This window comes from Solenopsis invicta, chromosome 16 (genome assembly GCF_016802725.1).
Source record: "Solenopsis invicta isolate M01_SB chromosome 16, UNIL_Sinv_3.0, whole genome shotgun sequence".
Classification (NCBI taxonomy): Eukaryota; Metazoa; Arthropoda; class Insecta; order Hymenoptera; family Formicidae; genus Solenopsis; species Solenopsis invicta.
The window spans coordinates 15379445-15391647 of record NC_052679.1 but is presented as its reverse complement, the minus strand read 5'-3'; the positions used below and the strand labels follow the sequence as shown (position 1 = coordinate 15391647).

The 12203-nt window shown below is 38.7% G+C and overlaps 1 long non-coding RNA gene across 2 annotated transcripts in view; it reads left to right on the top strand.

Moving 5' to 3' along the window:
- LOC105199306 overlaps positions 1–12203 on the top strand; it is a 203027-nt gene that overhangs the window by 54689 nt on the left and 136135 nt on the right. Inside the window, exons 7-8 of one of the 2 annotated variants that reach the window (XR_005576631.1) lie at positions 3658–3818; positions 4084–4133. This is a non-coding gene — a long non-coding RNA (uncharacterized LOC105199306). Of the gene's footprint in view, positions 1–3657; positions 3819–4083; positions 4334–12203 lie in introns of those variants that run through there. The other variant, XR_005576630.1, reaches the window with a different exon arrangement.

The following is a 12203-nucleotide window of genomic DNA, read 5'->3' as shown; positions in this document are numbered from 1 at the left end:
GATAAAATATGGAGACTTTCTGCGCGCGCACGATGTATCGTATATGTTTAATACGAGCCGTGTATTTTATTTTCCTCTCTACATAATCTCTACATAATTCAACGTTCGATGCTCGATACGCTTCCGGTGCCGGAAAAACGCGCGGATTCCGAAAGATGCGATCGTCTCTCTCGCTCGTCATCGCTAAAGTCTCAGCAAGCGTTATTCTTTACGACACCTTTAAGATTCCACAGCGAGCTGCCCCCTGCAAAACATTGCGGCCGCATGAGATTGATACATTTTTAATGCGGACGGGTCGACGGGGGTCCGGCGGAACGAGAGAAAGGGCGAATATCGCGGATTCCACGCGACGCGAGGCAAAAGGTAGAAAAAGGGGGAAAGAAGGGCGTTTTGAAGTCGAAACTCGGGCCCGACGCGCGAAGACGAAGCGGGCAGGCGGAAACTACCTCGATTCACATCGGATTCCTTCGAGTTGCCACTTTTTGCGGCAGCAGAAACTTAGTGAGAATCGTCGTCGGTCGTTAACGGAACAGCGTCGGAGCTTGGGAGGGAACACGGTCGTCGACTGGGAACGTAAAATTACTCGAGAAAACAGAAAGATTGTTGAAAGATTTATAATGTGCTCTCACAGATCATAAATTTGTTGTTTCATCACATATGTCTCGCGCTAAGAGCGACGATAGTGTCGTAAAAGTAACATAATACAATCAAGTATAATAAAATGTTGAATGCATTTGCGCACGTGTGTATTTACGACCAAACGCTCAATATTTTTCCAATATTACGGGAAATATATTTATTGGGAGGTGTCTTGAAATATACTCACGCGAAGGCGATCGAGAAAGGGATTGAGTAAACTGAAATTCCTGACAACAGTTTATGCAAATGTTCCTTGAGAGTATAACGCTCGCATATGCAACACACAGTGATGTAATGACGGCCGCGAGAGAAAGGTGAGGAGGGCGAGGTGAGACGAGCCACAGAGGGAGCAAGAAAGAGGGCAACGAGTCAATTAAGAGGCTCTCCAGCGAGTGCGTTGGCCTAATCATCGTCGGAGGAAGAGCGCGGGCATCTTCGCCTAAATTACGAGCAGCCAATTATATTGCGTTTAAAATTAATTACTAGATTGCCCGAAGATAAATCGATGCTCCGACGAGGAGGCCGGTGACGAGGGGACGAGGGAGATCTCGCTCCTTCTCCCTCGTTCCTCCCCCCCCCTCTCCTTTGAAATAAAAAGGAACGTCAGCGGGACTCCGCGCCGTTTATCTTTCCATACGTATCTACCGAATCTGCTTTGAACGGCAATTATTACCTCGTCAAATTAATCACGCGTCGACCTGACACAATGGCGTCCTAACGTCTGCATCCCGGCGCGACGATTTCGTGCCGCCGATAACACGCTCTTCGTACATCCACCCGGTCCGTCTCGCGCCTTTATCGATAAGCCAGCATCAGGCGAGTCACGCATCGCGTGTCTCTTCTCTCTCTCTCTCTCTCTACGAAGTCCAACGAAAATCACTACGTTTAACTCTCTCCTTTATCATTATTACAATCTTATCATTATTTCTAACGTTTGAAAAAGACATTTTATTTATTTATTTATTTTTTAATTTTACTTTTAATTTTTACTGAACGTTAATATTTTTTCTTACTCCAACTTTAATTCTACGCAGAAATATGTTTGATAATTTCTAGTAATTAATTCTCGATTTCAGTTGTTCATATCATTTAATTCTTTTCTAACTTTTTGATTTGAGTTTTGACACAATAAGTCTTAGTTGTAGGAAAGTCGACTAATCGATGGAAAGAATCGAGAAACGATGAAACTTCGGAAGCATTTAATGAGACAACAGTAAAGTACCAAGAGTTAATGGCGAGGGTTATTAACCGCGCTATTGTACGGCAAGCCATAACGATCGTGCTCCCATCGATTGAGAAATCGGGTTTCTTTCGAATCGTCAAATCAAGGATCACGCCACTGGTGTGACTATGAAGGGAGCTAGTGCTATTATAAGAGTCCATTAAAACGGTTTGGTCGGGTAACAATGGCGGCCATTCGTATTCCACGGCGCGCGCTATCCTCTCCGGCTGCATGACCGCCATGTGAAACCGATCGTGAATCGGGTTTATTACAGGTTAACAGTTACCTATTCGATCGTGCACGTGTACGTGTCCAATGAGACACTATTGCGCGCCTCGATATCGATTTCTCGCGCGACTAATCTGCTCTAGATCGATCGCGAATTGCGTCTTTGCCGTTGCTAAACGTTGAAACCGTGGAAAACGGATGCTTACTACATAGATTTTGAAATCTGATTACTAATTGAATTTTTTATCGAGACTCGCTTTCCCTTACATTATATTAAAGTATAAAAAGAAAATCGATACTGAAAAATTTATTAGACAGAGCTCATTATGTGGCGCTGGTAACCCACGTGAAATTCTTTCGAAATGCAAGCAGCAAAATTATTCGATGTGTCTTTGTTTTAAATATTTCGATTGTAATCGCGACGCTCGTACCCATAATACACGTGCTGTGTTGCGTACGCAAGGTCACCGCGCTATCATTCGCGTGCCGAGGCCCGAGTCGGCAGGCAGCGACGTTTATCGCTCCGTTTGTCGACGCAATTCTCTATGAAACACGATCGCGACAAGCACCCGAATGTGTCCCATGTAATCATTTTCTACAAGACGAGTCTCGTGCCGCTTCGTGTATCACTCTTCGAAATACATTCGCGATGAGTATACCAGACGAAAATATGTCTCTTTCCTACAAACAAATCACGTCCATCCGCGCGATTAGCATTTCGTAAAAAGTGTCGAGAGATCATTAAAGCACACAGAATTAATACATTCTTAAATCGCGGAATGATTTAAGTGACGGAGAGATACATCGATATGTTTATCAATCGTCTTTTGAAAAATACGCGAAGAGCGGAATATTCATGCGTTTATTTTACAGATCGTTAAATATTTCACGACGTGACAAATGTTTGTTGCCTAGCGGCATATTGTACATACGCATTCACCTTGTTTACGCCGCGTGGTCCAAAGATAACGGTGTGAGTCATTTTGCGTGTATCGTCACTCTTTATTACCTTTCGTAACGCGCTCGTGACAAATGTTAAAAGAAATTGCAATCCTTCTCCATTGTCAGCGCGCACGATCAATTAAATCTCGCGATTGAAGATTTGTAAATATGTCGTGACAGTGGCTATTTATCAAAGTAAATATTTTACGTGATTTATTTATTTACCAAAGCGGGAATCGAAGAGATTTTCATTAAATTTCGTTTCTCTTGTTCAATTTATCATAATGTAATTGTACATCAATTTAATCTTATTAACACCATCATGTTGCACGATATTAAGATAAAATTGCCAATGCCGTTTTCGAAATTTTTGTTTATTCATAAAATAAATTTGCTCATTTGTAGAACGGACTATTTCAAATTTGACAATCGCAACGCGTTTTTAGTTATTAAGTGTAACTGTAATTAATCTCGATTTCTAATAATTATCACAAACTCGACATTCCACATTGATTATTTACTAAAAAGCGTTTTTTGATTCGTTCAACTAATTTGCACGACGTCGCGAATGTCAAACAGATTATATCTTAATGCGGTCGAAAATTTTTTTTATTTTTTCATTACAGAGTGATAAAGTGAGCAACACCAGAGATTAACGGGGAGAGATAATCGCCGTGCAAAGACGATCGTCGTAATGTACAGTGTTTTCGCGAGTGTGAGTGCAAGGACGGAATCTGAGAGGAGGACGAGGCCTGGAGGCATCATGTGACGGCGGAGCAACCATGGGGTAAGTAATTCGTTTTTTATTTATTTCTTATTATATAGATGTTTTTAATTGTCTGATTTTGTACAAATTTATACCCGAAAGATATAATTTTTGTTTATAATTTTATTTAAATGGTAAATAACAATTCAATGCGCATAATAAATATTTTCTTCTTATTCTTATTTTTTTGCTAGCTCACGGAAAATAATTTTTTTTTATTAATTTATAAAATGTTATTTTATTATTCATTTTGTTATATAATTCGGTTATACATTGTATGTTACAGATCGACGTAGCTACTGTGCAGTTACAACTCCGCTGCTGCGCATCGTTTCGGTGAGTGTTTATTTTCTGTCTCAATCTTAAGATAATGAATTTGTGAAAAAGAACTGAAGATTTACAAATTTTTCTTTTTGATAACATATATATGGATTTGCAAACACAGTACATATTTATTTTTAACTGTTTGACATTTGACTTACGTCGTTTATACTTACAAAAATTTTAAATACAAAGTATTATAATTAAACATAATATGTTTATAGATTCATTATCTTAAAATGAAGGGACTAATGCTTAATGGAGCGCAAATGCTTAATTCTGGAACATATTTGTTTATTAATTCTTTGTGCGTATAAATTAACATCATGAGTCTATTGTTACTATTATTAACCAATCTGTTTATTGACACTTTTTATCTTTGTTATACTCATTACATAATTTTTATTATAATAGTAATAATAAAATACATATATAAATTGCTTAAAGTTCTGAAATCTGAAGTGTGAAAGGTATGACAATAGCGTTATTTATACAATTTTTTTAGATACGTTATATATGAGATTTTTTAAATACGTATTAATTACATTTTAAAGTTTATTGCTTAAACAAATATGTAATGAGAAATAAGAAAAAGAAAATTGAATTAAAATAAAAATACTGGATTTTTTTAGAAGACCTAAGAAATTTATGAATTTACAATTTTAATTTACGATGTTCACGTCTTATAATAAATATTGTGACACGATATTTATGTTTTTTTGCATGTATTTATGTAAAATTATGAAAAACATTTACAAAAATAATAAATCAAAATTTAATTAATATGTACTTATTATACGCCTTTAAAATTATTGACGTATTTATTTTTTGTTCTCTTCTTCAAATATATTTTTTTTTTTATTTGACGTTGTTTTCTTCATATTTTTCCAGAATTAAACATTTCATAAATTGATGTGAATAAAACAAAGATCTGTTAAAAAGATTTTTGCTATGCATGAACAGAAATATTTTATAGTCACAATACTTTAATTCAATTTATTTAATTTAAATGAAAAAAGATTGATATTATTAATTGTACTTTTATTCTAATATGCTATAGTCCCTCCATTAATTTTTATTTTGATGAATAGCTTTATATCACAAAATAAAATGACACGACATTCGACAAATACTTTATTCCTAAGTAAATGAATTTTTTTACATAAATCTCACAATTACATGTTAATTATTTAAAAAAAATATTCGATATTTTGAAATAACTTTTATTACATTAAAAATAATCTTGATATATTGACGGTATTTAACAAGCTATCCGATATCAATATATAAAAAAGATAAACTGTATATCGGGAACATAAAAAATCAGTACTGTCCGTACTGACAGCAATACCGATTGTGCGCAAGATATCTCTCCAACTTTTCATTCAACTTTTATTTCGGATCACGTCATCTCTGGCGTCAACCAAAGCGTACGGAATTTTGGACGTTACGACGAGTAGCTTATTATCGTGCACGTCGCTTTATAATCCAACATGAAAGTCAGTGAAATTGACGGTGTCGTGATGAAGTATCCTGTAGGAACGCGTATTTAAATCTCTCGACATAGTAATTTATACGAGTGCACGCGTGTGATGTTAGCCGCACGCACGAACGCTCGATCGCACTGGTTGCGTTCGACCGCCATAACGAGGCGCCTAATGCTCGGCTAATGCCAGGATTTATTCGTACGAGATACACGACCGAGCCGCGGTGATTTATTCGTCGTTAATGCCAAAATATTTAGAGGTCGTGCGTACGCGCTAACTAATCCCCGACCGGTTCAATTAGCCGAGGTGCCACGGCCGGTGCAGGCATTCGTACGCCAGCTGGCCTAAACCGGTTTAGGATCGCGCTCGAGACGAGTTAATACAATGAAATCGATGCGAAGTTAATCGTCTTTGCATCGTGATGTAGTCTGGCTCGTCTCGTCGACACCGAGTATTTCGGGCGCGCTCTTTTTCTCTCGAGCGATATTACATCGATTAAATTTATCTTATAGATTTTGTCTCATCAACAGTTGATCGGTTTAAATAATAATTAGTGCACCAATATTAATGTCAATATTTAAAACGTGTGTTTTCTACGACATTTTTAGTAAAAGATGTTTTTTTTTTATTTTTATTGTAACTTACGTGTTCAAATATAATCACTTAATAGGAAATTAAAAATCGTGATTCGTAGGATTAATGCGATTAGTGTAAAAACGATATTAAAAATCTCCATGTTATTTAAGCCCTCGGAAAAATTAAAATTTTCCTGAAGATATATCGAGGGAATTTTTTTCTATTTAAAGTTAAAGGCTTTTTCAAGGGATTTTGATTATTAATATTTCTACGCGAGAGAGAAGAGACTGCCTACACGTTTCATCGAAAATCCTTTATTTGCAGATATATTTCGTACTTTTTTCTTTTGCTAAATATTCCGATGCTAAAATATAATTCCACGATTCCGCTGAAACTATCGTAGTTCCTAATCCGATTATAGATAATAATTATTAACGGCCGATCCCGGCTACTTAATGTACAAAGTACGTAGCTGTTTACATAGGACCGACATCGAGATTATTCGTCGCAATCCGGCGTTATTGTCTCTGCGGCTAGCGTATTCGGACGATTGATTTACGACGATTTACGGCGTGTCCGAGGATAGACATCCGTTTCGTGGCACGTCCTGACGTGGCGAGAATGACCCTCGTTAACGATCGATCATCGCTTCGTGGCAGCAACCGTAGAGATGGCCAAATGTGTAACCAGTCGTTGAGATATTCGTACATTATTAACCTGCCTGAAAGATAGAGCGTGATATGAAAGTAAATAATTTCGTGACAAATAATTTTAAGATATCTCAGGATAACATGGGAAATATATAGTCCAGGTATGATGTTAGAGATATAATTTTCAAAGAAAAAAAAAAAAAAATGCGTGAATTAGATGTCGTTGGTAACTTTATTTATAAAAGACAGAAAAAAATATTGATTACAATCGCGTGATAACACCGTCCGAAAACATCGCAAGTACATTCCACATCCGCGTAGCACATTAATCATCTTGGACTTGAAAAAATTAATAAACATGACGATACCACATTCGGCATTCGCCGGCTGGCGCGACTAATCATTTTTCGAAATAATTCAACGTTTGATTTTTCTCGCGTCGGAATACTCGAGAGGTGCCTAATATGCATCGCGACGAAAGGTCACATATATCAAACTGAATTAACCTTCCTAATGAAGTCCAACAAAGTAGAAACGGAGGAGTTAACGGTATCCCGAGAGTTTATGAACGATGATTGATGTGCCAAATCGGGTATGCACTCTTCGTCTATCAGAGCAAAATGCGTGAGAGGAAATTGGACGATCAAATATATTTGTAGAAATCTTCCTAGTTGGATAATTAACATCTACATTACACACATCCCGCGTAACTCCTTGACACTTATTTCTCGGATATTGCGAAATCTGAAGGCGAAAAAAGAAAAACAGACGTGCTTACAACTCTCTCTTGAGATTAAATTTTGTATATATTATCACATTATATACATTATATACATATTATTCCAATACGTTAATCCTTTCACCTTGCGGATATTTTATGAATTCGGTTATGCTTTAAAAACTAATTATTCCTTAATGAGATCTGTCAGTTTTCTTTGAAGGTATCGGGTGAGTGAAAGTAAGAAAAGCGAAAATGGATTTCAACAATCTTAAAACGCGTGTGCGCACTTTAAGAAACTATATAATTAAGTTATTGCACGATATTTCAAAGAAACGCGCGTGAGAGACGCAATTCTCTTTTTCGCAAGATTGTGTGGATAAACGCAAGGATTAACGTTGCGTGATTAATCTACTAACTGGCAAGCAAGAAACTCGAACCAACAGAACGTCGCTCTTAAATCATGCAATTACGCCTTCGCAAAGTAAACCACGTGAGCACCGTGCGATGCGCATGACGCACTCAACCGGACGTCTCTTCTTCGCGGGGGTGGGTTTCTCGAAGAAAGGACCTGAGCGTAAATCGCCAACTGGAGGAGAGGAGGGGAAGCGAGAGAATCCGCGAGAGAGGCGGGTTCGTTGCCCGGAATCCAGCAAGGTCGTCCATAAAAATTACTCTTGTTAATACCAAGCGGGATTTCATAAATCTCGAGTAATAAGTTTTTACGCATTGGTTATGGCGTATAATGGCAGCTTAATTGTGGGCCAGTAGGTTCTCGCCTCGCGGGCAGTTGTGAGCACAAGGCCCTGGCCGTATATGTACTCATATGGACTCTCTCTCTCTCTTGCTCTCTTTCTCTCTCTTTCTCTGTGGACACCATAAAATATATAAATACCAATATCTACTCGACGGGGGCATCGTTGCAGCACACGTGTGAATACATAAATGCATAAATATCGGATCCTGAACGTTACGTTCGCGGACCTGTGTGGAAGTTGGCCGGACGTATGTCTTATGGTAATATTCCGTGGTGTTAGCAGGGCCTTACAATATTATTTGTCCGCATTAAATCGCGTACGCGATATCCTTCGGCGCGTTTTCGGTCCCGCTGGTGCTCAAATCGTCACCTGCGAATTCGTTCTCTACGAAATATTTTTAGCATGATTTTCATATGTTACACGTATAATGCTCCAATTTTATCCATATAAAGCAAAGAAATTTTTAATACCATTTCATTATTCTTGTATTTAGAATTTTTAAACTTTTTAAGATATATCTATACAGTTAACTATTGGATTTTTTTCATTTACTGTAGTTGCGTAATCTCAATAGATTTTACACAATTTTTTTGTGGAATAATCTCAATGAATAAATTAAAATCGAATGTAAATATAAGCCAAATGCATCGTAGGAAAATTATGTGTAACGCCGAATGTGAAACTAAATAACTGTAACTTGAAGAGAAAACTATTATGTATGTCTATTGACTTTAATATGAATTAATAATTTAATAAACAAAACAAGGACGACATTTGTTTAGATAAATAAAGAACATTTAGATAAATAAAGAACATTTCAACAATGACGATGATGGACATTCAATTAAATTTACGTTATCGTTAATGTAAAGTCGCACAGTAATCGCACGCATCATTAATGAATATAACCGCGCTGTTAACGAGCTCATCGATTGCGATTAAATAGCGATGACTATTGAATAAACTGCCAGAATCGCAACTATTGCACTTAGGCTTCGAAAATACATCAATCATCTTGTATTATTATAACTTACAACTATTAATCTCATCAATGCGGAAAAATGTACAATTGGATGCTACCTACATTTTAACTTGGGAGTATATAAATCCCCTTTGGGATTTTGAACATGATTCTTTATTCGAACGTTAAGCTGACAGCGTTAGAAGTTCTTCTTTTGCTTTCGATTTTTTCTCACGTTTTTCTTTTCTGACTACGCGTACCATAATTGTTAGTTGTATTGTTCAAACGTCGGAATAAGTGAAAATGCTTTGCCAATACATTTAGTTTGTTTTCAATGATTATCATACATGTATTAAATTAATATATATAAATAAAGACTACATTAAGTTGTGATGTGTTCAGTCGTTGCGCAGATTGAACGTATATATGTATTACGTTTGTATTACGATATCGAGTAACATTCATTCGTGTAAGGCAACGAAAAAAGCTATTAGCCATTACATTAGAAACTATTGAAATTTATGTACGGAGAAAATATATTACATCTCATATAGAAACATTAAAGAAATAATTTAAAAAGTGTCTTCTTCATTGGAAGTTTCTAGAAATATAAACTTTATGACTGAGAGATTAGATAATACTAGACCGCTTTGATTGCCCTTAAAGGATATAATGATGTTATTTTCGTATAATAGAGAGGGATCTAGTGAGAGCCACTGGTCAGAATTTAGTTTGGTGTTAATCTAAAGGGTCGAGCCGGCACACCGGATTGGCCGGTGTGCTCGGCAGACAATTACTCGACGGACCCCCCGCGGTAGCGATGGATGTCTCTCTCGGCTATGGGGCCCACCGAATGCCAAGATAGAACCGCGTCGGTCCCCCGCCATCCTTCGCCCCTCACCGCCGACCCGTTTGTCTCACTTTCTTGTCTCACTACCCCAACGCCATCGGTCCTCCGCGCGAGCTGTTTGTTTAGGTGATGTATCGCGGCGATACTTATCACCTCGTATGAGGGAATCCACGCAGCGGGAACGGCGATATGAGATATTGCGCTCTAAGAGGAATCTAATGACGCCTCGCGCGAAAAGTAAAAAGGGCTCCAGCCACGCGCTTCAGCCTCCTGCCATGTATGAAAGATGCGTCGAACTGCCTCGAGCACGTTTCTGGAATCTTTAGAAAGGAAATCGTACGACAGGCAACGAACTATGTAACGTGGGATTCTTCATTTTCTTTCATTTGATTTTTATCTTCATTTCCAACTATCAATAAGCAACAATACACATTTAACAGATTTTATATATTTAGGCGCATTATTTGGCATAATGTATGAAGACACAGTATAATTTTGTTTAATGTAACAAACGTAAGGAATTTCCAGTATTTCGAAACGTCATTGTCTGGTCCGCGCGCACAAAAAGTTTCCCAAATGTGTATGGGATTCTATCGAAAGCCGATTGCGAGAAGAAATCGACGTGGAACATCCACGCAGCGTGTAACGACGTGCAGCACGACGCCAGGCCGCGGGACCTAAAATAAGGGTTCAAGTCGCACGGGGTTTTGCTCGGGGTATTTTAATGGCGTTATAATGTATGTATGCCTTACCACCGCCGAACCCGGACCGCGCCTCGATTATATGCGTGTACGAGCCATGCTCGCGGTTATGGGGCTCGGACGCCTCGGACGGGTTCGGCTCAGCATGGGGCCCCTTCGATATATTCAATCACGAAATTATCACTTCTGTACGCGAGTCGCGGTACGACGTACGGCGAAGTCAGTGCTGTATGGCGAATTTCGCTGTGCCACCTCGCGCGCTTTATTGATTTCGAGGCTAAAATAATCGCCCGGAATGAACACAGACGAATTTCGAAAAGTACGAAAGCGCGTAGAACTCTCGACCGGCACACCGGAACGACTCAGCGTTAACGGTTTAATCGAAATAACACATCGTATGATTTTTATACGAATAAACGTCAAGGCTCTCAGGCACTGGAAACAGAGAAATCAACGATTTGACGTTTAGACACGTCCTAATATTTGAGATTACAAGCATCCGTGCAAAGAACCATCGAATTAAAATTCTGTTAAAATAGAATCCGCTGAAAATTAAATGAGAGATGGAATTCCTCGACTTGTATATACGTTTATAGTTTAATTCGTGAACGTCTCTATATTTCAAGTTGCTTGTCACCGAAAACCGTTAATGATTTGGCGTTCCTTTTGTTCCCTCGGCGGCCCCCAGTATCTATGGCTAAGATCTCTACGCTCGATTCTTATGTCAGTTACACGTTAAACTATCCGTAACAGGATTAGCCATCCGTCACGACCTTTGTTTCACCGAACAAAAGTTGGGTATCCAGCAAAGTGTTGAACATTATTAATAAAAAAATCGTGGCCAAGAATGTTCATCGTGTTAATTAAGATGTTTTTGCGGTTTGTGTCGAAAGGTAAAGGGTCGTTTCGCAAGTCGGGGAAAAGAAACGAGCCGTTGACCAGACAAAAGACAGGAGAGACTGCCCTATACGTTCTGGACGCCGTAGGAGGGCAGCAGGTGGGAAAAAGGCTTACACCTTTCTCCTCCTCGGCTGTTATTAGCATAAGTATGTGGATATATACACTCGCACATATGCGGAGTATGCGCGATGCTGGGCCCTGCGCCTCGCAGGAATTTATGGCTGCGGTCGAGCGGGCCCGGTTTATTAATACGTTACGCTTGCATTAGTATACTTAAGCATGACGAATGGTCGCGCCACGGGGATTTCAGAGGAGCGGGAGAGAGGGAGAGAGAGAGAGGATGACGAGAGAGAAACGGAAAGAAAGGAGGCAACGATGAAAATACGCTCCTGGAGCTCCTTAACGGAGTCATCCTGGAAACCGTTTGGCCCATCCGCCTCCGGACGGATTATTACGTCTTCCTGACACGGCACCGGTTGAATTT